Here is a 23,420-nt window from a genome sequence, read left to right as displayed (position 1 = left end):
TCATTGGTCTCTTGGTTAAGATGTTGGTTCTGTTGGTCTGTCCATCCCAAACCACAACTTCTCGATAGATAAATAGAAATATAAAAACATATTTTTGTCTTTCGGCGTGACGACGGATGAGCCTCCTGGAGGACGCTGGCTTTAGTGTCTAGGGTTAAGTTGGAGCCGGCAGAATCTCTGCACTGCAAATTGTTTACGGTCCGATTAGCAACTGGAGACGTGAGACTGAAGTTGCATTTGAGAATCTACGAGTACGACCGAGTCGCCAGTTTACGAGCTCATTGTAAACCAATCGGAAGCTAAATCGCCGTGGTTCTGAGATTGCATTGCGGCTCATTGTGTTTCACTTATTTTTCTCCCCACCCAGAATGTTTGCCTGCACATGAACACAGAATAGATTTTATGGAGGCGACCAGATACCGAGCTAAGCACATCAACCCTCAGGGCGGACGGCAGCAGACATTAGTTTATCTGATCTAATAATACATTTAATTGATATAGCACTTTTTAAGGTCTCAAAGACACTTTACATGTTACATTAATACCATAAACACAGCTACAGGGAGCAATTCTGGGTTAAGTGTTTTGCTCAAGGACACATCGACTACGGCGGGAATTGAACCACCAACCGCCTGATTGAAAGACGTGCTTGCTAACCACTGACCCACAGTCACACAACGCATTGGACTTTAGGTAGAAGGTAATGCTAATGCAGCTAATTCTGGTCCGGGTCTCACTCTGTAAACACAAACATATTGTTATCCTCCCATCAGTTACATTTGGAAAAAGCTTTTAACCAAATCTGAGCCGAGTAATTTGTAATCTAGATGTTTTCCGTAGCTTTTTTTGTCGATAGTTTGATTTCGTTTTCAACTCTGCATCTATTGATTTTTTTCTAAAGTACGTTTTAATGGCCACGTTTGTAGATTCATGCAGCAATTCTTGGAAACCGAGATAGTTCTCTCATGGACATTAAAAGTAAACTTGACCTCGACTGTCTCACATTCCGGTGAACAGATTGCCGTAACATCACTCGAGCACATTCATGGCCCCGGTGGGATGAACCATTCCAATTTAAATGACTCCCAAGTTTCCTTTAGGACATTTTTTGTTTTACATAATTGGTAATAGTGAGGCTCGGGGGGGAAGCTACATCATTGGTACTCGATTGGTGATTCTCGATTGAGGAGCACTTCCATATGGTGAAATATAATAAACTTTAGATCTGGGCCTCAGAGCGGTTCAATTGGTGATTTATGACATATTTTCTCGTGTAATTATGTGTGACTTGCATGTCAGACTGCAGGACTACGGAGGGTGGGCCTTTGTTCACATTCATGTGAGTCCAGTCACCAGGAGCATAAAGCACAATGTCATTTCCAAGGCAACGGGCCGTCACCGTCATTCAACGACACGCAGACTTTATTGCTTATGCCCAAAGAAAAGATCTCCTTTTTTATAGTTAATGAGGAGAGCAGGGAGCTAAAGGAGCACAGAGGGGTACATTGAACCTGCCTTTATGATGTTTATGTTTCGTCGCCTTTGATTTGAACCAAAGACGCATCGTTTTATGAAAAGGTTTTATATTCATAAATCATTTCTATTGTTTGGACACGTTTGTAGTTTCATGCAGAAATTCTTGGTCAGCAAGATCACTTTCTCATATGGAGACAAATTATCAGATGAAAAAACACCAAAACTATTCATTTGTAAGTTTGGAGGTATTCTGTATATATTTGGTAATTTACAAAAAGAATCTAAAACCATCAACGGACCCGAAACACAAGTATTACGTGTGTATCCAATGGCTGACATGTGTTTTTCATCTGTGCCACAGCGCTGAATTATAGTGTTAAAAAAACACTGTTACACAACGAGGGGCTCCTGAATCTATAGTTTATGGACAATGTTTTGACCTTTGTTCAAATCCTTTTATTGATGCAGATCCACCTCTGACCGTTTGTGTAATCCCCATCTGGACCTTTGATGAAACACAACTTTTGAGGGCCCTTCCTTAAGCACAATTAAATTCTCCATGCATCTTGTGGCCCTTAACTGTTCTCTGACCCTGCTGACGAGTACGAGATTTCTCTAAATAAGTTGAATTGTTCAAATTATCATGATTTTTGAAATCATACCATTTTTTTCTGTAAACCCGGGTTGGTCCCCATATATTGTATTCATCGCTGTAATGTGCATATGTAAACGATGAACAGACCTGATACCAATAGAACCCCCCCCCCCTCTCCCCGATTTGCTTTTCCATTCAACCACCGTAGAGCGTTCCATTGTGAATCACGTCCATCTTTATTTTTTGTACCGCGACTCCAGTCCAGCGGGACTAAAGTGAGCCCGATGCTGCCGAATGACCTTGGGGGTTTATTGTGAACACACGTGCTGCGTGAATATAGAGGGAGATTAACGGCAGTTCGGAGCAAAGCGCAGACACGCCTACTGTCAAGTGAAGGCTTTCGGCAAGGCGAGAAAAAGAGGGGCGGAGTCCATCTACAGATAAGATTCGGGAGAAAGAAGAAGAGAAGAAGATAAAATGACAGGACTATGACGATTTTTCTTCTTCTTTCTTGCCCGATAATCAGACTCGGCGAGGAGGGGCAGGGTGGGGGGGGGGGGGTAACGCAGTGGGGTCTTTCTCTTTCTGCAAGGGCATCACATTATGTTCTCAATAATTCAAAGAGGGTCTTTCGTCAGATCCCCGCTGGTAGCACCCCGAGTTCACCCACAGTCCCCTCCGTAATCCGAAAAGTCATCATTCCCGCTTCACCTGCCAAAATTCCTCATTTACTTTGACCTTCAGCTTCTCTCCAAAACAAAACACACACACAAACACACACGTATGCCCCTTCAATTACTCTGTGTCTGCGTTGCATGGTTTCACAGTTCACTGAGTGCATGCATGCATGTATATCTTCGAAACGGTGTGTATGTGCATGTGTGTGTGTGTGAGAGAGGAACTTCCTGAAAGTCACCTTGACTTGGAGCGCGGAGCAGAGTGGATGGCCATCTCCTGTTACAGCTCCAGTTTTTGAAGCTTCGAAATCATCAATAACGGCCACTAACAAATCCTACACCCCCCTCCCCCCAACCCCAACCACACTCCACCCCCCTCCCCACCCCCACTTTTACCCCCCAAGAATCCAACCCACACTATTATGTTTCCACCACTTTAGAGGACGTTGCATTGCCTTAATTTCCTTTCCCGGATTATTACTCTAACCCGAACTATAACTGCTACCAGCTTAATCCTTACCCTAACCTCAATCTTAACCTACACGTAAACCTAAACTTTAACCAAAACCTAAACCGTAACTCTAATCACTGACGTTATGAGGACACGCATGTTGTCCCCAAAACAAGGGCAGGGCCCCACAATGTCAGTGTGTAAACACATTCAGGTCCCCACTACATGGGAAATACAGTTACACACACACACACACACACCTCAGTCAATCAATACATCTGCAGTAACCCTATATACAAGAGCTTAGTGTGTGTGAGCGTGTATTTGAGAGAGAGAGAGAAAGCTCTGGTTGGGCGAAAGGATGGCTGAAATATGCTGTTGGAGTTGAGTCCATTGTGCCGGCAGCTGGGCAGGGCGAGGGAAATGTAATAAACACGGAGAAAAGAGCCCCGGAAAAAAAAAATTAATCCTGAAAACATGAAATGCCAGCAGAAACGGGCGTGATGAGTCCACGGCGCGCTGCACGGCTGAATGAAGGATAAGGCGAGTGCTGACACCCAGAGGACAGAAGCAGTCAACTGCACGGTGGAGATAACAGGCGGAGAGAGAGAGAGGAGAGCGCAGGGGGGAGGGGGGGAGGAAGAGAGGGAGATGAAGGGAGACAGGGACAGAAAGAGGGAAGAAATGCTGGGACAGATAAGAGGGGAAGGGGAAATGAAAAGAGGGGGAGGGGCTTATTCCAAAGTGAACCGTGTGTTGGGGTTCTACATCAATCACAACGTAGGGTCCTCAGTCAGGAGAGAATGTGGATTTAATTTGAGTTCCAGCAGCGAAAAAGATGAAATGGTAGATTTCTTTCGGGGGGGACATGAGTGAGAGACTTTGACTGACTGACTGTCGTGAGAAATGCAATTTCAATTCATGCATTAAAAAACACCCAAACCGGTTGAATGACAATACCAGTTATTATGAAATCATATTTAAAATTATATAGTAATTGCATTTGTATCACATGCCAACTGTACGGTTTCTCCGGGTATATTGATGAATAGATAAATACCATCGATGAGTCTCTTAACCTGAGGCTGACCCCCGCCACAGAAGAGCCCGCCCCCAAGCCCCTCCCCCACCGGGCTATTGGTGACGTCACGCCACCATCCTGCCGCTGGATGCAACCTCTTGTTTCTTTTTATTTATATATATATATTTTTAAACCAGTCCATATATTAGATTTTTTTGGAAGCTTTTAATATGTGTTGATGTCAATAAATTGCAGTTCCCAAAACCGTTTTAGCGAAAGGTCACAACTGAAATATGGATATGAATCGTTTGTCAGTACAGAGGCAAAAATGGGACGTGAAATTCCTCAATACCATAGTCGATATGGTGGCACACACAACAAACACGAGACAATAAATCCCATGTACTTCATTATTTGGGTTAAAAAACAAGAATAGTATAGAATCATGTTGCATCATGTCTCTCTTTGACTTCTTTGAGCTCAGCACGATGTTTTTATTAGCAATAGAAATGATTTATGAATATAAGACCTTTAATAAAACACTGTCAAATCAAAGATGACGAAACATAAACATAAAAAAAGAGGGCGAGTTCATCTCCCGTTTCCTCCTCTATTGTGTTATCGTCAGTGAGGAAGATCTTTTGAAGCGAATCTAGAGCATCATGGGACACGGAGTCCTTTAAGGCGGCTCGACAACTCCTTTCTTTGCAGGTTTTGAGACACAGCGGCCTCCGACCACACAGGAAACACCTCAGCCAACACATGTAAAAGGAGTGTGTGTAGAAGCACATTTATCGGTTGGGGGTCGGGCCGAGTTAGGTCATATTTTACTTTATTGTGCTAAATATATGAACTATTAATCAGCAGATTGTCAAATCGCCTCTGACCACGCAGGAAACACTTCCCTGGTTCAGACATAATCAATGTCTCTAAGCACAGTGAGGAGAACAATCAGCCAACATATTTCATATTTTAAAGATTGAAGTACATTTATTGGTTGGTTTTTATTCCTTTGGTGTCGAATTTGAGTTTTGGTATCAATGACCAAAATTGCAGATGTCGTAAACATCCCGATATGACGCCGTTAAAAGTGTCGTGAGGTCGGGCCGAGTTAGGTCGTGTTTTACTTTATTGTGCTAAACTATTAATCCCGTTCGCGCAGCAGATTGCCGAATCGGCGTAAATCTCGTGTCGTCTCTTCGCCCCCCGATCAGCCGAAGAGACGAAAACCATTACACCCCTCACCTTCCTCTGTAAACGCCCCCCCCCATTGTCTATAAATACATATCGTGGTTAGCCGCTCTTTGGTATTTGTCCAGGTGCGGGTCGGCCAACCAGACAGTTCAATTCCGAAGATGAATGCCCTGTTTCAGAGGCAGCGATAAGAAGAAAGAAAAGGGTCTCAGAAAGGTTCTCTCCCCGCGGGGATCAGACGCTGTTCTCTCTTTTTTTTTTTTTTCTCGTCCAGATTGACTGACAGCTCACAGAAATAAGGCGTTTCACTGGGTTTTTTGTGTGTGTTTTGTGTGTGTGTCCCTCTCCTCTTGGCGGAGACGACCGCTGATGGAGCCTCGGTGCTCCGACTGCCGCCGCTCCACTCCACGGGCTTTTTTTCTTTTTCTCCTTCTTCTTCTTCTTTTCCTCGCTTGTCAATCAACTCGAGAGCACTAGTTGTCATTTTGGGGGGGGGGGGGGGTGGGGGGGTCTCCGTCAGCAGACTTGTCGGAGTCCGTGTTGAAGAAGCGAGAGCCGCTGGTGAAGTACTCATGTCTGCAGCTTGATGTTGTTCTGGCTCCCAGTAACACGGATGCACTGGGCATCGGCGTTCCTATGGGAACTGCCAGTATCCTCCGTGTCTATTTCCTCCATGGACTTGAGTGGATCCCCCCCCCAGAAGGCTATTAGGACTGAGAATCGCCCCCGCTCTGGTGTGTCCTCAACTCTCTCTACAGCTTTTTTTCTTCTTCTTCTTCCTCTTCCACAGTTGATGAATGCATCATTGCTTTTCATCTTCTTCTTCTTCTTCTTCTTCTTCTTCTTCTTCTTCTCTGTGTTTCTCCCAAGTTACTTTGGGAAAAACCCACTGAACTGCTCCGTTTAAAAAAGGAAAAAAGGAAAAAAAAGCATACGCCATGCTTTACGGAATGTGAAATATATTCAGAGGCGTCGAGGGATCGCTAACCTGTAAGCCTCGCATCCACACACACACACACACACACACACACACACACGGGTCTCTGAGCGATGCGGTTTACCCTGCCCACGCTTTTCAGAACCCTCTCGTACATCAGAAGCCCTCGTCTCCCCCTCACAGTGTGGGATGCGACTGCATTGTGACTCAGAGACACAGGAGGCAGCGAGAGGCTGAGCGGAAGAGGGAGAGAGAGAGAGAGAGAGAGAGGTTCTTGGTCCATGTTCCAAAGCAGTGAACTCCTGAAGCTCTTTGTTTTCCATTCGGTTCCAAGTGTTCCAAATTGGATTCACCTTCAACTCTTCCGAGTACACTGTAGAACTTTTCTACTGTAGCAACAGAATACAGAAGCTTGCTGTATTCTCTTGACACTGTAATTTACTGTCATAATTACAAATGGCAGGAATGTACTGGCAGTAGTTTCACCTATATGACTACTGTATTAAGGAAATACTTGTTGTAATCAAAACGTAAAGTAATTTGCTAAATGAATTCATAAAACAACAGGACTTTTAGAGGAATACAATAAATTCATAATGTAAAATCATCATCAAAAAACTAAAAAACTAAAAAACATTTGGCATAATCAAAACTTCCATTTACATAATCTTATTCAGCATTTTGTAGAATTTAGCTCCTCCCACTCACGTCCCTTCTGGTTGCAAAAAGAAGAAGATGGCCACAAAAACAAAAAGCTGAACTCAAGGCTTCCAACACCAATGACCTGATCCCCCAAACCTGATCCCCCAGACCTGATCCCCGAAGACCTGATCCCCCAGACCTGATCCCCTAAACCTGATCCCCCAGACCTGATCCCCCAAACCTGATCCCTGAGACTTGATCCCCCAGACCTGATCCCCCAGACCTGATCCCCCAGACCTGATCCCCCAAACCTGATCCCCCAGACCTGATCCCCTAAACCTGATCCCCCAGACCTGATCCCCCAAACCTGATCCCCGAGACTTGATCCCCCAGACCTGATCCCCGAGACTTGATCCCCCAGACCTGATCCCCCCCGAGACCTGATCCCCCAAACCTGATCCCCCAGACCTGATCGCCCAAACCTGATCCCCCAGACCTGATCCCCCAAACCTGATCCCCCAGACCTGATCCCCCAAACCTGATCCCCGAGACCTGATCCCCCAGACCTGATCCCCCCCAGACCTGATCCCCCAAACCTGATCCCCCCCAGACCTGATCCCTCCGAGACCTGATCCTCCCCGAGACCTGATCCCACAGACCTGATCCCCCCCGAGACCTGATCCCCCAGACCTGATCCACCCCAGACCTGATCCACCCCAGACATGATCCCCCAGACCTGATCCCCCCCAGACCTGATCCCCCAACATCAGTGCTCGACCTCAGTGTCATACATTCCTATAATGCTCATCATCCTGGTGGTCATAAATATTGATAAACAGATTAAAAAAGCCCTGAACAAGTGCACTATTACCTCTTATTACCTTTATTAGGTGAGAAAAAGGGCCTTGTTTTCTTAAAGATCCCATCAGTTTAGCTCGGAACACTCCCAACTATATATTCATGTGCATATTTATTTAGTTGTAAATGTCAAGGCGTGTGAATAAAGTTGGCCACGCTTCAAAAAATCAAAAACAAAAAACAAAGCGAAGCTTTGTATCGTCTGCACGGGGGAACATTTCCTTTAATTGGCGAGGTGATTTTAATATCTGAGACGAGTCTCCCGCCAGACGTCGGCGCGGAGCGTAAGCCTCTTTGAAATGTGTGAGATGAAGGGCCTGTTGAGAGGAGAGGGTCAGGATCCTTTACGGCGATTGACCCGCGTGTGTCTGGAGACGTTGTGCTTGTACGTCGCAGCACCTGGATGAACCACTTCCTGTCTCCGTGCTGCAGAGTGTCATTAAGTAGAATGCTGCGAGCAGCAGCAGCAGCCGGGCCTCTGCCTGCTATTAAAAGAGCATTTAAAAACAGATGAAGTGCCACGATGCCTTCAGGTACTCGGCGCTCTCGTGCCACATAGGGACCGGCGCAGCGGACGGGTATTCGTTTCTACTTTTAGCCGACAATGAACCGGATGTCTGCATCTCACTTTGTACTTTTCGAGGCGAACGGTGCTTCTGCACAAAGAGTTATTAGACAGTAATAACAGATAATAAGAATGATAATAAATGTATTTATATAGCACCTTTAAAAACAGAGTTTACAAAGTGCTCTATAGAGAATCAGGGCAAAATAAATGGAATGGTAGAATACGAAATAAAGAACAACAGACAAACTACATTTGGGGAACCAAAGAACTGCATAAAGGACGACATCATTTAAAAGATGTTTTATAAAAATGTTTTTTTTTTACAAGTGATTTCAAAGAAGTTACTGATTTTGCGAGATTAATACGATAAATGCATTTCAGTGCAATAGCTCAGAAGACTGAACACATCATGGATGGCCCGTTGAGTGTTTGTATTACATTTTTCAGTTTTTATTCCTCAAATAGAGCGTTATTTTTTGTCAGCGGACTGAAAAGAAATGCTTCCCCAAAAAGGAAAATGAAAAGCAAGCACGGGAATCATCTCTGGATGTTTGACATCAGACGGTGAGAGTCAACAGAACCATTTGGACCGACTTCTCTTTCCTTCAACGGCTCTTGAAGGAAATCCGAAAACACCAAAATATGATTTTTTGTTATGTTAAAAAAATAAATGTATTTCACTCTGATGATAATAAAATAAAATAAAAACATGCCGGACAGAGCGTAAGCCTGCAGAATCAGCATTTTATTGTCTGATTGACACTATCTTCTCCCGGCTGCCGGGGGTCCCAGACCCTCGGGGCCCAATGAAGGTGTGACAATACGTTTTAGTAATTTTATGGAAATGCAAATGTTTTTAGTGGATAATGGATGAACAAGAAAGTTCATGAGAGTAATAGCAGTTTTGAAAGGGTGTGTGTGTGAAGGGGGGGTGGGATGTGTGTAATAACACTGTAATAAGCGTATCTGTTATCAGCGACGGCTTCAAAACATACTTTCTGTGTGAATTGGCATTCCTGCCGAATCCCACTACAACAACTGGCATATGTTTTATTGAATAATGTATGCTCTCCTCAAACCGAAACAGATCAGTACTGTTTACAGTGAGATGCGTCATGTGCTCAGCTCATACCCCCCCTCTCCCCCCCCCCCTCCTTCAACAGGGAACCGATGACGGAATTTGGCAACCGCAGAGAGCTCGGATTAGTTTTCAACCTTCAACAATCCAAACTATGACTGCATTAAAAGCAAAACAGATCTCCTAAATTGAGACAAAGATCTCTCATCGGGCCTCTTTGCGCCACAGTACGGCGAGAGGAAGAGAGAAGAGCTCACATCTGGGAGGGGAGGGGCGACTTAGATTTAGCTTCACCGTCAGTGGAGCCTCGGGGGTCATCTGTGCAATAGACCGTGGAAAAATAATTAGTTGTACTTTTCATTTGAGATTAGATTGCACAATATAATCTTTAGCGGATGTGAAAGCGAGGATAAAGACGCGAAGTCTGATCGAGCACGCGAACGAGAGAAACCGCGAAGGGGGCACCACCCCGATCACGCCGCGACGCTTCGATGGGAAATATACGGGAGTAAGTAAATCAATCCAAACTAAGACGGAGAAAAATGAGGAGCAGCTCCTGGAGGCCGATTCCTGCAAAGACAGGAAGTTGAGATGCAGGCATTACATTTCTAATGTCGTCCTCACGTTATGTGATAATAAGTTGGACTGAGGCGTGGATCGGTTAGGTGTCGAAATATTGATTATGAGTGTCCAATGGCCTCGACAAAATACGCAACACGAAAATGCGAAATACTCGGCTGCAAATATGTTTATGTATAGAGCTTTTATTGTGAAAGGTATGAGCAGTAGGAGAGGATCTACTCTACGCTAGCTCAAAAAAGGTTGAAAAAGAGAAATCAAGTTTTGGATTGAACTTCGGATCCTCCTCGTTGTTGTTCCATAGATAAATAGAAGCAGAGCCAAACTCCGTTGATGCACTATCAATCTTGATCCGAAATAATTACGTTGCCTTCTTTTCTGCTTGATATTCTAAATCGGTTCCAAATGATATATAATGAAATAAAAAATGTAATGAAACTTTCATGCTAAACTAATCCTCTAGCTAACGTGGTTCTTTGGGTTGATTTGTTTTAGTAGTAGAAGAACAAGTAGAAGAAGAAGTAGAAGTAGTAGTAGTAGAAGAAGTAGTAGAAGAAGAAGAAGTAGTAGAAGAAGAAGTAGAAGTAGTAGAAGAAGAAGTAGAAGAAGAGTAGAGAAGAAGTGGAAGGAGAAGAAGTAGAAGTGGTTGTGGTGGAGAAGAGTAGAAGTAGTGGAGAGAAGTGGAGAAGAAGAGTAGAGTGGTGGTAGAGAAGAGTAGAAGAAGTAGTAGAAGAAGAAGTAGTAGAAGAAGTAGTAGTAGAAGAAGAAGTAGGAGAAGAAGAAGAAGTAGTAGTAGAAGAAGTAGTAGAAGAAGAAGTAGTAGTAGAAGAAGAACAAGTAGAAGTAGTAGTAGTAGAAGAAGTAGTAATATAATAAGAAGTACGAGAAGATGAAGTAGTATTCCAAAAAGGAGGCATTGGTGCGACTGTAAAGAAACTAGAGATTGTGAGAATAAAATCCCAATATATAGAGAGAGAGAGAGAGAGAGAGAGAGAGAGAGAGAGAGAGAGAGAGAGAGAGAGAGAGAGAGGTATGTGCTCCTGCAGCCTCCGGTTCCTCTGGCCGCTCTGCTCCGTTGGACTCCAGCTGGCCTTCACATCATCAGGACCGAGCCGTGGTCCCAGCTGTCTGGACCCGACCGGGTCCCTGCTGGACTCCAGCTGCTGCATCGCCCTGGAAACACTTTCCTTTGTCTGGCATCACAGGAAAACTCTCGTCGAGCTGCGACGTCTCATCTTGGACTTTTACTCATGTTTCCTTCCTCAGAATATTCTGAATCCATCCTTGTGATGTGTTACTTCTCTGTAGCACATGTTATAAAATGTGCACAAAGTCTTGTGACATGAACAGAAATCTTACTGGAACACATGTGAACCGTCAGTCCAGATGTTCGAGAGACAACCCAAATGGATTATTATATGAAGGATGTGAGAGGAGGGCAGAGTGGACCATGCGTACAAGAGAACAGTTGATCCACAGGAGAATACAGATCACGATCAACACACAGTACAACTTCTCTATGGTTTTCTATATTTGTGTGTTATAAAATGGAAACATCGCTGAGGTCCTTACTCCACTATATTTTATTATACACTGAATTGTTGGCACCTGTATTTTTCTTGACATGAATATGAACATGTTCCTGCATGAATTGATGCAGAGAAAAAGTCCCAGAATGCCAGAAATGGAAGTGGAATATAACTTCTGCACCGGCTGTTTGGAGCGGGTGATCAAAATGTGAAAAAAAAGAAGCTTCAGTTTACAGGCACTGCCTGTGTGTGTGTGTGTGTGTGTGTGTGTGTAGGTGTGTGTGTGTGTGTGTGTGTGTGTGTGGTTACAAGAGTGCTTGGAACACGTCTGCAATAATGAGTTCTTTTCTTGGACCTGGCAGGGTTTTGACCAAAATCTGCTCAGCTTATTGTGTGTGTGTGTGTGTGTGTGTCTGTGTGTGTCCTAGGTCTTGAGTGTGTGTGTGTTTGTTTCTGACAGTGTGTCACCTCCGGGTGTCATTGCAGGTGATGCCGCCAAGGAGAGCAGCCTTTACAGCCGTGCCGCGGAGCTACCACCTGCTATTAACTAGGACAGCACACACACCTAAACACACACACACACACCCACACACACACACACATACACATACACACCCACACACACACACAGTAGCAATAATCTCGTACATTCCAGTTTGCTCCAGGTTATTCATCTTCATCGTCCAAGTCATAAAAAGTGAAGAACGACAGGAGACATGGCAACATGAACACACACTATTGTCTCACACACACACCTTCACACTTCTGAGACTCAACGCAGCCTTTCACAATAAAACACTTTTTTTCCCGAGAGGAGGAAAAAGGGGATTCTATTCTCCTCGGCTCTGTTAGATTTCTCAAAAAGAAGAAGGAAGTGTGTGATGAGGTGGAAAACGGAGAAAGAGAGAGAGAGTAGCGGCGAGCGGGGCGAGCTGTGACGAGCCGCCCGTCAGGGATCCTTATCTTACCCGACGACCATTCTCCCGCAGTCACACATGACTGATGAGGGAGGTAAAGAAAGTTCAACTTGTCTTTTCTCTCATCCTCACGCATTTTACTTTATGGCAGGAAATGAATGGCCTCACACACACACACACACACCTACACACACACACCTACATACACACACACACACACACACTCTGCCTGCTTGCCGTGCTCATCCCGGAGCAGGGCTTTTTATCATCCGTTGTAAGTAGTGGCGGTAAAAAGAAAGTTGCTTAATTAAAGCATGAATGTTTCATAGACCCGGAGGCGGCGTGGAGAAGGCCGTCCAATCACGTGGCGGCATCGGTGGGAAGGAGACGCGGACGATTCCTCGAACTCCTCCGCACTCTGACTCTGCAGTCCGAGTCCTCTGACAGTGGACAGCTGGAGCCACTAAAAGGCCACCGAGCGGCGACTGTTTGATGCGGTGACCTTAACCTCAGGCGGCTCTTGACTTTAGACATAGACTCGGCCACTAAATGTCTCGTAGGCACGAAGGTTGGATGATATATATATATATAAATATATGCATATATATACATATATATATACACATATATATATACACACATATATATATATACATATATATATTAATATATTTAGATACATATATATATACATATATACATATATATACGTATATATACATAAATAATAATATATATATATACACATATATATATACATATATATATATATATACACAAAAAGTTTTAGAACACCTCAAATACTTTTATTGAAATGTACACAGTTTAATTTCTCAATGTCAAATAAACAATTATATAAATTAAATAAATCATGGAATTGTTTTGTTTAACAAAATGTAATCAATATTTTTGACACCTTTTGCAGATATAACAGCCGAACACACTCGTATTGCATTCTTTCAACAATGGAAACCAAAATATTGTTCAGAAAGTTCTTCCCAACACTGTAAAAGGCCTTTTTGTATATTAATGTACATTATTTTTCAGTTTTTGGTAAACTAAACTTGTTGGTTTGCCGCTGACCTTTGTATCATTTCAAGTTATTCACCTGAACTGCTTACATTTCAATAAAAACTGGAAAAATGTGGGCGTGTTTTAAAACTTGTGACCGGTACTGAGTGATTATATATATATATATATATATATTTCTTTTAACCAGCCTCCACAGGCAGCCAATCAGAGCTCCTCCAGTAAAGATCTGTCCAGTACATCACTCTTATTATGACATTTATTGTGATGTATAACATTTGTTGTCTGTGTTTAACAGACCTGCCGCAGAAGAAGAAAAACCCAAAAAAGGTAAAGACAAAAAAATCTGCCAAACAACGAGTGATTGCCAACATTATATTAGCACAGGTGTGAGTGTGTGTGTGTGTGTCTTGGCCTTATGAAGACATTTGAAGTGGTCAACAATGTGCATTATTCCGCGGCGTATATGAGCGGCGACGTTCCGCTACAGAGACGATTTATTGATGTACTCGTCTTATCGGCCCGAGCGTGAGCGGTACTCCGTTAGCCGTTATGTTGCCGCCGCAGCTACGGCGCTACTTTCAAGTGGTGCTCGAAACAAGAGTTACAGCTGTCGCTAAATCCTCGTATTAAACATAAAGCTAAAATGAATCACATCATGCGGCACATGGCTGAAAGTGCAGTGAAACTCTAGGTGCTCCCAAGGAAGAAACGACAAAACACAGAGATGTGTCCTCGGAATATGAAGAATAAACAAAAGAAAACGCGTTTAAACTCTTCCTGCAGTATTATTTGTGCGATGAAAGGAAGAGAAGTTAACGCCCTCTCCGGTCAGAGGCGCACCTGTTGTTGTTGTTGTTGTTGTTGTTGAAAAAGCCCGATCAGTGTGTTTGTTACACCGAGCTGCGTCTTTTGTCTGGTGTGTGTTTCTAGGCAACCGCCACAGAATACGAACTAATGTCGGTTTAACACGAACCGACGAGCACCGCGACTCGGTACGCTACCTCGCCGTTAAGAGCGCAGTTTAAGCTCTATGAAAGCAACACACACACACACACACACACACACGCACACACACACACACACTCTTCAGTGCCGCACTACTTTGCCTCCTGCCGTTTCCTGTTCAGACGGCGGTAACTACGGTTGCTGAAGTCGTGCACGCTCCGGGTATCGAGCAAGAGATCCGATAATGACGTCGGGCGCTTTTCTGCTCTAACACTTTTCAACTCAAAAGCGGAAGAAAAAAAAAAACGCGACACGCTCATCAAGGCAAGGTGATTAGCTCGAGGTGCAGGAGGCACAAGACGATTGGCTGTTGCCGAGCGGAGCGAACGTGCCGGGGTGTACGGTGTGACCATATCCCGGATGTAGACGGGGCCCGATCCGTTTAGAGCACGGTACGCCAGAACCAGTGTTTTGAAGCGGATGCGGGCAGCCACCGGTAACCAGTGAAGAGATCGAAGGAGCGTGCTCCCCGGATAATAACCAATCATCCCACCAAATTTCATGCGATTCGGTTAAATACTTTTTGAGTTATGCGAATAACACGCATACAAATAAATAAATAAATACACGGCGATCAAAACATAACCTTCCGCATTTTCAATGCGAAGGTAATTAGCAGACTTACAATAATACAACAGCCTCAGCAGCGGTGTATTCTAATCCAGCAGCTCCTTTAACAGGAAAAACAGAAGTCGAGCATCTAATGGTGCCGAATGCTCGGCACAGCTCCACCCTCCTCAACGTTTACCCATGGTGCATTGCTGCTTCTCGGGGGTATCGAGCAAATGTCAGAATCTTCTCTCCCGCCATATGCTGACGCCGACTGCTTGTAATCTCCTCCTCCCCTCCCCCGATCTCTAATAATCACGCTGATGATCATCGGCCGGTGGGTGGACATGCCATCGCTAATTGATTTCTAAAAGAACGAGCGCCGCGCGAAAACATTTCAAAGGGTGCTGCGGGGGCTACCCCCCCCCCCCGGCGGGCTCCCCCGGTGCCCCCCCCCACCCCGTCTCTCTCTGCGGTTCACTCCTACCCACACGGCGCCCCCTGTGGTGAGCTCACACACACACACACACACACACACACACACACACAAAAACGGCTTTTTTCTCTCCCTCGGTCAGCCACCCACACTTGGTCACGAGGGACATGTGTGTGTGTGTGTGTGTGTGTGTGTGTGTGTGTCTGTGTGTGTGTGGACAGGAGCTAATGCATTGGACCTGCTTTTGGATTCCTCCACGCTCCCTCATGGACGCGGGTTGGAAATCCTTTAGTTTAGCGCCTCACATTCATCTTCCTCAGCCGGCTGGAGGGAAAAGTGCAAGTCAGAGGAGGTTCATGAGCTCCTCCTCCTCCTCCTCCTCCTCCTCCTCCTCCTCCTGTTGGGCCCAGTCTGGTCTTTTGTTATTTCTTCCCCTCTCCATCACCAGCTTTGTCAGGCAGCTCGGAGTCGGCCTGACTGGACCAGTGGAGGCAGTGCGGCTCCAAAGGAAAACATAGATTTTAAGTCCTATTTCCTTTGTTGTCAGTTAAAAACACACACAGACACAGACACAGACACACACACACACACACACGTGCGTGCGCGGCTATCATTTGTCTACTGGCATTAGGACTATTAACAAAATGGTTGTCCAGCTGCTCTGAGACCAGCTGGGTGTGCAGTTATAAAAAAATATGTTTCAGACATTTTCCAGTGAGAACTGTGTCGGTGCTCCCTGGTGGACGACCTACGAGACAAAGAAGTCGTGTTTCTGCGCATGGAGGAATGTGGCGCTAGACCATGAAGTTATCTCTGGATACAAATAAATGCATAAAATAACGTACACACGTTAGAGGACGATCAGATGTGGATTTGTATTCATATAGGTTAGGAAGAAATGTGTTCAAAGCAGGAAAAAGCCAAACAGGCTGTTATCACCACATCAGTTAAAAATAACTTTCATGTTCATGTATATTAAATCGGAGAGGAGGATCATAAAGCGTGTGAATGTCAGTTATGACAAGAAAACTACTCCAAAAAATCAGTTATATTACGCCCATATACTAATTTCACATCCAGGGTAATTATTTGGTAGATGGATATGGGACATATATATATATATATACCTGTATAGGTACACAAAAGTTTTAGAACACCTCAAATACTTTTTTTATTGAAATTGACACAGTTTAATTTCTCAATGTCAAATAAACAATTATATAAATAAAAGAAATCATGGAATTGTTTTGTTTAACAAAATGTAATCAATATATATATATATACTGTATAAATACATTGCCAGGGCTTAAAGCACAATCCCAAAACACACACGAGTTGTTATCAGTGCTTCTCGCCTCGAACTGACACACATCTCCCCATCGCAGAGACCTTTACAACAGGCACACACACACGCAGCAGCTCGTCATCGCTGGTTGACGGCTGTGTCGCTGTGAGTGTCACACACTGGCATGTCAGCCAGGAACCAGGATTTGAGAGAACTGGAGGCAAAAGAAAGAAAGCTCAGAGTGAAATAAATGGAAAGGCTACGTTCCCCAGGGTCCAGCACGATGACAACAACAAGATAAATATCTGTCCTCCGTGGCGGGTTGGCAGTTCTTGTCAAAGAATTGGACTCGATCATCTTTGTGTGTTCAGGCTTCAGTAACAATAGCAGACGACACGCAGACAGCCCTCCATGTTCTATATCCACTGCTCCTGGATCCTGTCCCAGCATGCATTGGGCCAAACCTCCGGGTCTGAAAAGTGAAGTCGATGTCGAAAATGCCTTAAACTTTGCTTTCTCTCTACTGACCACAAGGGGAAGACTCCTCTGGTTGTATAGAAGTCTATACTTCATGTTTTAAAGCTGCATTCTCTCCACTGACCACCAGGGGGAGACTCCTCTGGTTGTATAGAAGTCTATACTTCATGTGTTAAAGCTGCATTCTCTCTACTGACCACCAGGGGTCAACTCCTATGGTTGTATAGAAGTCTATACTTCATGTGTTAAAGCTGCATTCTCTATGACCACCAGGGGGCGACTCCTCTGGTTGTATAGAAGTCTATGAGAAAATGACTTATTCTCTCTTGATTTATTCCCTCAGTAAACATTGTAAACATAAGTGTACCATCTCAATCTCTAGTTGCAAGTCTTCTTCAATACAGCGTGATGTTTATGTATTATATTATGCTCCATTTAGAGTCAAACAGACCATAACGCAGGGCGGGGCTTCAGGGCGGGGCTTCAGAGCGGGGCTTCAGAGCGGGGCTTCAGAGCGGGGCTTCAGAGCGGGGCTTCCTTGAGATCAACAGGTCTCTATCACGGCATTGTCCTGTCCGGTAGTTGTTTGTGTTTTTTCTTTACAACTTTAATCCTTTCTCAGTGAGTTTTCACTTCACTAAATAAAAGTGATCTATTAAATTGTGGCAAAAACCAAAATGGCAACCTCAAGTCTTTCAAACGTAAAGTCCACCAACCTCCACACCTTATATTCAACCTATGGGCACACCCCGTACAGTCACTAGTGCGCTGAAGCAAACACTTCAGCCATGTGTACATTAAGAGCATGCACCTCATGATTTCGAGGATCTTAAAGCCTTGAAGACTGGATTTGAACTTTCTTGCCAAAAGGAGAAAATGCAAGTGGCCAATAGAGTAGAAACGATTATGACCAAATATGCTGAAAAGCTATGATTATATATTTGGTGAATGTTTCATGGTGCGTGCCATTCATTCATGCCTCATGATCACTGGCTCAGTATTTCGGTGTGTGTTGCTGGCTGGCAACATCCAATCCTGTTTATTCAGGTGTACAGGGTCACATTCATAAGTACACTTCATAAGTACCTTTCTGACTGCTTATGACTTCTGTTTGCTGCGTCACCTTGACCCGCACCTCCTGGCAGCCTCAGTGCCAAATAACTGAAGCTTCATGCGTCTCTGTGCCCACACATCCAACTGCCTTAACTACTAGATATTTTTCAATCAGGGGGTTGGCGGTTCAATCCCCGCCCTAGTCGATGTGCAAGGCATTTAACCCCGAGTTGCTGCCTGTAGCTGCGTCTACGGTCTACGAATGTAATATGATTGTAAGTTGCTTTCGTTAGCTCATTTTGTTCAATTTCGTTAGCTAAATGAAATGCAAACTTTGAAAGATTCAGCCACTTCCTTTTTATGAAGTATGATACACTCACTCCAGACGACTAATTTGTGCACACAAATATGTAAAGACCATATACATTCCACACACACCGCGTCTTGCGAAGATGTTTTATTGAATTTTTTGCGTGACGCAACTGAGCCTCGACACTGTCCTTGTGTGGTGATTTGTTTTTTTCCTCGAGCTGTAATAAATATATCACACTTGAGAAAGACTGCAAAAGCCACAACGTGAGAGAGCGCGTGACGTGCAAACCAAGGTCGCCCGACCCAGGTGGTCCCAAGGCTTTGTGGGTAAGTTCTATCCGCCCCCCCAAAGCCATCTCAAACGGTGTATCTTGTGTTCACGTTGGATGTGCTCTCTCATCCAGTCTTTAATCACTCACTGCCTCCCCTGCTGTCCACCAGGCGGCTAACAAATGATTAATTTTTCCCGCACCGTGCCACACCACATTTCGTGACACGAAATCACACCCGTCCACACACACACACAAGCCCACATCGGCGATCTACCGAAATGAATTTCAACAGCCAATATCTCTCAAGACTGAAGCTACTAAACAGACTTTTTTTTCTTTTTCTTTTTTAAACCTTTAACTTTGACCATTCTGAATGTCAGAACGTTCCAGAAATAGCCCTGAAGTCGCCGCTCCTCTTGAACTTAAAGGTTAAAGATTTCACACAGTGAGCCCCGTGGACGTATACAACACAGACTCCTGCTCAACCGTGATCACCGTATAAGAGCAACATTTATTTTCTCTCTCTTAAAAAAAGAAAGTCAATTCGACGAAGCCTTTCCCTTGCAAATCTTTTTGTGATGAAATACATTTTCTTGGATATTTTCTGCTATTTCCTCCTTGCTATTCAGGGACACTGAGGCTTTTAATTGAAACCAAAGTGGTATTGATGAAAAAAAAGCAACAAACCACTTGGTGTAGCCATTCATCCCTTTAGATTTGTTCAAAAGGTCACATGGAATCAGTGGAGGTTAAGCGCGTCCTATTGATCATCCTATTGGCACGGGGGAACAGATAATCAAGCTGTACCAGATCTGTCATACCAGAGGTCGGCCCCGCTCACCGGGTAACATCGGGTTTTGTATTCCTTGTAATAGAAGGGTACCACTGAGTGCATCCATCTGATTGACAATACAATAATATAACTATTCAGCCCACATGCACAAAAGCGCCTGTGGAGCTGGAATTTATTATTAAAAGGACGAGACGCTAGAGATGCCATTGTATCTCCTTACACTGTCGGTTCATCATTTTCAAACAATCACGTTTTTTTAACAGTATTTAAAGAGTTAATTGACGAATCAGCACTCCTCGGAACTGATAGAACAGAAACAGGCAAAGAAAAAAAATATTTCTTTGATCATCGTGAAAAAAAGGTAAATGCTCAACGTCAGCTTCACCACAGCTTCGGTGTCGACTGAAAATGACGCCGGTGAGACGGATGCATCGCTACTGGTTTGGTTTGATGAAAAGAAAACAACATAGAAAATATCCCGTAGCATTTGACAGATAAGAACGGCGACATTAGACAATTCTGAAAAAAACAAACACTGGATATGTTACGAAATAATTAGTTTCACCTCACCACTAGGTGTCACGTAATCCTACACATGGCTCATTTATAGGGAAGAGGGGTAGCCCAGGCTCAGGTGAGACGGCTGACCTTAAGGTCAGACCAGCTGTCCTCCTTAAAGTGACAGGCCTCTAGTAGTGATCATCTTATTTAATACTTTTGACTAAAACTCCCCTTTAGTCAAAAAGAACAGCTTTTTTACAGAAACAAAATACAGAATGATACCAAAATCAAAATTTCTCTTTGACACCAAAGGGTTCTTTAAGGATTCACAATTGACTTAAACAATGCCGTTCCACAGGAAATATACAAATGAAGGTGGAAATGGCAGATCTAACCTAAAGACTGATTTTCAACTCCACAAAATAAAGAACGTAAAAGCAACCGCTGTTACGAAACAGGTGGTTCTCAAAGCTGAAAAGAAACGAACAAAAACGTTTTAAAGTCAGTAATTGGCTCAACAAACGTACATTTCAGGAAGTTACTATTCATTTCGCCGGGATGACTCACAGTCAAAAGTATTATTGTCGCTTAACAGATCATTATTGACCTCCCTGCTGCACACTATGCTTCATTTGCATCAGGAAAATACAAAGTTGAAATCTTATATTGTCAGCAACAGCATTGTGTGTGTTAGTCAGATTAAAAGAATTATATATATACCTGTACATATATTTTTTATGGAATTGCTATTATTTCGTTTTCATTTGGGTCCTTGGTATCTCAAATGTCTGTATGTGTACTTGAACCCTTTCCTTTCGTATGGTATGGTTAAGGACGTTATGGTTTATATGAATATAATGTTAATCGAAGGTCTGTGATGAGATCTGGACCAGTCATACGCGTCCGTCCACGTCCGACTGAACACTCAGCGCTCCATCTCGCCACAGAAAGAGCACGACGCTTCCCGCAGTGCCACGTCGTCCAACACAGACGTATGACTTGGAATGCTGGGCTGAGAAACTGGCTAAAATGATGAAACAAAGTGCAAATTCACTTAATTATCGAGGGACTTCCAAAGGAGCACCGGAGAAAAGCTTTTAGATTCTCGTGGTTTTGGCAACAAAGTTCTTATTTCAAACTTTTTTTTTCCTCTGCCCTTTCAGCGACAAGCCAAAGAAAATTCCCTTTTTTTAAAATTACGTTGCATTTCTATCGACTTGTGATGCTTCGGGTACCCATGACTCACAACCTCAAAGTCCACGTATAGCCCCCCCCCCACCAGCTGGACACGAGCAGAGCCAGAGTCCTGACGGCGGGTCCGGGACCCTCACTGCCTCTCTGCAGAGAGGAAGCGTCAGACTGTAATCTATGAACTCCCCGTGTCACGGAGATCAAACGGGTCCAGATGCCTGTTCCCCGACCCGAGCAACAACTATCCGTCATAAAAAACCTGGTTCACCCGAGACAACCTCTTCGCTCTCCTTTAATCGACTCCCCCACTCTCTCTCCCTCTCTCTCCCTCGTCTCTGTATTGTTTCCCCCTCCGCTCATCACTCACAACCATTACCCTTCTTTTCCTGCGGGCCGTAACTCTCCATAGGCTCCCCACCGACCTATTTCCACCGAGGATCCATTCTGACTCCCCATCCTTTTTGTTGTTGTCGTTATCTTCATGCACCAATTCACTCCACTAAGTCGCCCATCCAGCCATATATTCACCGGCCGCTTTGCCTCGCTCGCTCTGAAACCAGGATCATCATCCGAGAGACGCGTCGCCCGCGTGGGCTGAGGCACACGGGGGGAGAATAACATCTTTAATATGCCTTTCTCTTTCCATCTCTCCTCAAGCCAACAGTAGATGGTATATATTCCGTTTTTTTTCTTTTTCTTTCTCGCACCTTAAGGCATAAACAGCCCACACCCCGCTGCCGAGCACCGTAAGTGGGATTACATAAGCGCCGTGACTAGCGGAGCGGAGGCTGCGGTGGCGAGGGGGATATTAGCCGCTCTGCAGACTGGAGGAGGATGAGGCGGGAGATACCCACCGCAACATCTCCTCTGCTTAGTCGGCTGCCCACGACTGGCTCAGTGTTAGCCCACTATCACTCCGGGGGGGGGGGGGCGGGAGGCAATGATGGTGGTTCAGAGGAGGAGCACTACTGAGGGAATGAAGACCACAGGCTTGGACTGAGAGAGGCAGAGGAAGGAGGAAGAGTTAGATGGTGGAAAAAGGTTAAGGGGTAGGGGTGGGGGGGTGGCAATGGAGCCGAGAAATGTTCCATCCCTTTCGGCCACGGTCCTGACAAAGCCAGGATAGAGATGTCGGGGCACATCCTGTCTGCCGAGAAGAGAGGAGAGAGGGAGCCGGGGATCGAGCAGCAGACAATTAGACCTCAAGCCACAGGCCCTACTTCCATCGCATTGCTGCCTCTTGCCGTCTCCATTCCCGTTGCGTCTCTCTTTGCAACCCCCCCCCCCTCCCCCCGCGCTCCAACCATCCCTCGAGCGGTCTCCGATATCAGCACTCAATCCTCCTCCATTTCCACAGGCCTCCCGGAGGCCGATCGAGTGTCCCTCCGCCCTGGACCGCGGAGGGAAGGAGAGACGGTGCCGACCTCGCAAGGTCACAGAGCTCGCTTCCATCGGACGAAACCCTAAACCTTCCATTTTACCCCCCTTCGCCCCCCCCCCCCCTCCCTCCCCTTCTCTCCTCCTACATCAGCCTAAAATCACTTTTGAGCCATCGTCACAATCATCCTCACTTTTCAATAAAAACACACCGACTTTCACCGGCTACTACAGATGCCGTTTGTTCTATCATCTTGCCGAGAGCATGCCAAGGGGTGACCTTCTGAGGTCAGAGAAAACTAAAAATGATTCAGTGTTTCCCAGCCTCATGAAAGCAAAGCTCGTCTTTCCTTATTCAGGGTTCTGACACATTTTGACCGATGGATTTCCAGGACTTTTCCATGAGTTTAAACCAAATGTCCATGACCAAACTGAAATCTCGGTATAAACATGAAAACTGTAGAAAAGTTTGCGTATTGAGAGCTATCGCCGGCTTATATTTTGAGCGTCTTTCTTTAAAAATATATATTAATTATTTCAAACTCGACGTAAATGAACATGTGATTTTAACAAATTTCCATGACTTTTCCAAAACTGTTATGATTTAAGTTTGTT

The 23,420-nt window shown here is 44.6% G+C and overlaps 1 protein-coding gene across 6 annotated transcripts in view; it reads right to left on the bottom strand.

Annotated features, from left to right (window-relative positions):
- adgrb1a (adhesion G protein-coupled receptor B1a) overlaps positions 1 to 23,420 on the bottom strand; it is a 164,242-nt gene that overhangs the window by 92,721 nt on the left and 48,101 nt on the right. The gene's annotated exons all lie outside the window — the stretch shown is intronic.

The sequence above is a fragment of the Pseudoliparis swirei genome, chromosome 16 (assembly GCF_029220125.1).
Source record: "Pseudoliparis swirei isolate HS2019 ecotype Mariana Trench chromosome 16, NWPU_hadal_v1, whole genome shotgun sequence".
Classification (NCBI taxonomy): domain Eukaryota; kingdom Metazoa; phylum Chordata; class Actinopteri; order Perciformes; family Liparidae; genus Pseudoliparis; species Pseudoliparis swirei.
This window is presented reverse-complemented; position numbering and strand designations above follow the sequence as displayed.